The sequence below is a fragment of the Penaeus vannamei genome, chromosome 17 (genome assembly GCF_042767895.1).
Source record: "Penaeus vannamei isolate JL-2024 chromosome 17, ASM4276789v1, whole genome shotgun sequence".
NCBI classification, from domain to species: Eukaryota; Metazoa; Arthropoda; class Malacostraca; order Decapoda; family Penaeidae; genus Penaeus; species Penaeus vannamei.
The window spans coordinates 24547743-24551208 of NC_091565.1; positions in this window are offsets into that span (position 1 = coordinate 24547743).

The following is a 3466-nucleotide window of genomic DNA, read 5'->3' on the forward strand; positions in this document are numbered from 1 at the left end:
CATAGCATGTACTCACGTGGTTTTGTAGCCTTGTTCTTCATATCGCGATGGTTTGTTGGTGAGCGGTCTTGGTTTCTTTGGAGTTTTGCTTTCGGTTTCAAGCCAAAAGGTTGAAACTACCACCGCAGCCACCAGACTATGAGGTATTAACAACCCTTCTTAATAGTGTAGTTGAATTACAGGTGGTGTCAGTGATACACTTAGTGGCTTCAGTCTTTATTGAAGAGAACATGATATGAGAAACTACGATATGCAGGCGCGGGTGAGAGGTCACTCCCAGTCACAGGAAAGGTTGCTGAAGGTGTGAGTGTGTGAGCAGGCCCCACACCCTGCTTGGGCGGGTGACCATGAAAGAATGTGCTTTAGGTCAACTGAGGTCAGCTTGGGGGAGGTAGCGAGGGTACGCACTTGGTATAAATATGGACACACGTGGGAACTGCAAGGTTCACTATGCAGTATTGCACTCTATATGCAGTATGCTGTATTGCACCCTATATGCAGTATGCTGTATTGCACCCTATATGCAGTATGCTGTATTGCACCCTATATGCAGTATGCTGTATTGCACCCTATATGCAGTATGCTGTATTGCACCCTATATGCAGTATGCTGTATTGCACCCTATATGCAGCATGCTGTATTGCACCCTATATGCAGTATGCTGTATTGCACCCTATACCTCCCCCCCTCCCCTCCTTCTCCTGTGTGCTATGATGGCGCAGCGGTAACGTGCTGGTGCCATTTCTTGCACACAGGGGGAGATTTGGGCAAAATAAAACAGTATGCCACAGCAAAGAATCCATTGTAACAAATGGAATTAAAACAAATCTTAATCTAAAAATCCTTTCCCTCCCCTCTTCCTCTTCCCCTCTCCCCTTCTCCTCCTCTTCTTCCTCTTCCTCTTCCCCTCCTCCTCCTCTTCCTGAACAATCAATCTATCAAATCGACAATGTATTAATAGTGCTGAATACCATCTTATGCTTTGTTGCCACGAAAAAAGCGTGGGCTAGATTGCTTCTCTGTGATCAGATTAACTATTTGGTCCGGAAGAGATTGAAAAGGTCCATGATATCGTAATCAACCTCTCAGAGTCTAGGAAACCTAGAAACACAACTCGAGACACGAAGAAAATTATTAACATTATTGTTCACACAATGATCGACCACTATGTTAATAGAGAAAATCTGGTGTTCGCAACAACAACTAACATTCCAACCACGGACTGGACGCCGCTGAAAAAGACAGGTATTTTTTACTCCTTTTGTTAAGTTCTTCCAAAAGACTAAACATCAGGAAACACAGACACACCTAGAACCTTCTTCAACAAACAGTTTGTTGGAAAACAAAATAGATTTGCTAATAGGAATGTTCTCCGAACAACAGGCGACGCTCAACAAACTGATAAATCAGAAGGAATTCCCGTCCGACCTCCCTTCTCCTGTCTTAGACCAATCCACCTACCAATCTTTCCCATTTGCTTCTCCTCCCCCTATCAGAATGCCCTCTACCCCTACCCAAGAACCACCCTCCACACCCTCCCTGCCTGATGAACCCATGGCTAGCGACCCCCCAGCTCCCTTCCCCTACCGCCTATCCCACACCCCGACAAGCGACAAAACCATTAGCAGGAGCTGATCGACCAGACACAGTGTTCCTATATATCACAAGCTCCCATCTAGATAAAAATGAAAAAGACATGAAGATCATCTATCGGACAATTTTGAAAATATATCAAGTGTAAAAGCACACAAAACCGTGATGGCACATAATTACTACACCAGTTTCACGGTAACAGTACGAGGCCGAGAAATAATGCCCGAACTATTTTTAGACTCGGATGCCTTCCCAAGGAATGTCAAAGTGTTCCTCAACAGAAACAAGTACAATCGTGATCAAAGAGTTTGACAAGGCAATGCCCTCAGCATGTTCCACTGTCAAAATAGACCACATTAACGCTGTCTCTCCATGGGCATTTTAATGATATAGGAATGGAGAGAGATCTCGACATACTATGTATTAATGAAACGGCTTCACCAACATATGTCAAATGCATTCATTAATATTCCAAATTTCAATGTTTATAGATGCGATGCAGGACGTGGGGGAGGAGTTTGCTTTTACGTACGTGACACTTTCGAAACAAACGAGATATCCACTACAATTGCTAAGAGTGCAGATGTGGAGGATATCTGGGTTAATGTACAATGTAATATGATTCCATCTTTCATTGTAGGCGCGATCTATAGGCATCCTCATGGTTCCTCTGAATGGATTATTTAGAAAAAGTTTTTAGAGAAATGTCATTGAAAAAGAAACCTCTTTTCACACTTGGTGATCTAAATGATGATTTAAACAAGCCAAATTCAAAATTAACTAAGATGATTAATAAAAACAAATTTGAACAACTGGTAAATAAACCTACAAGAATCACAGAAAATACTTCGTCATTAATTGTAATTATAACAAACAGAGCTAACATTGTCCTCCACACAGACGTCACTCCATGCCATGTTACCGACCACGAACTCATAACGGTGACACTAAATATAAAGAAGTCAAAACGACCACCAATAACAAAAAGCTTTCGTGAATTAGCCATTTATGATTCTCAATTATATGTCAACTCATAATAGCCAGAGAATCATCTCTTTTACAAATTTTGCAAACATAACGTAGACAAGCAGGTAAATGTGTTCACGGAAGTGATCAATGATAGTATAAATGCCATCGCCCCATTGTTACAAAAATCATTAAACGTCTTCCGGCCCCTTGGATAACTACGGCATCAAGAAAGCCATAACAGATAGAAATAATGTGCACAACGCTCTCAAAAATAACAGTTACGACATGACACGAAGAGAAATGTGAAATCGCTAATACAAGAATCCAAAACTGATTATTTTAGAAATAGATTAGCAAATTGTAAAAAAGATTCAGCTAAAACATGGAAGATTTTAAAAACACTTGTACCAAACAAAAATCATAAAGATAATCTAAACACCAAAATTAGTGCAATTGAATTTCATGAGTTCGCTAAAATTGGATTTTCCACACATTGAACAAACAAACACTTCCATATCTAAACAAAATACAGTTATAATAAGGCCCTCAGCCAATAGTTTCAGACCACAACCTGTTCAGATAGAAACCGTAATCCTGACAATAAAACACCTGCGTGAAACGAATGCTGTGGGAGTGGATGGCATTGCTCTTCGCTTTCTCAGAGACAGCCTACCTGCTGTGGCGTATTATTTAACGGTTATCATTAATACATCTTTGGTCACCGGTGACTTCCCATCGCTTTGGAAGCATGGCGTAATAACACCAGTTTTCAAATCTGGCGACAAAGACGGTTAATAATTGTCGCCCTATTACCATACTTCCTATATTGTCGAAGGTTCTCGAAAAAATCGTAGCAGACCAACTGACATTTCTAGAGACACATGACCTACTATCTAGAACATAG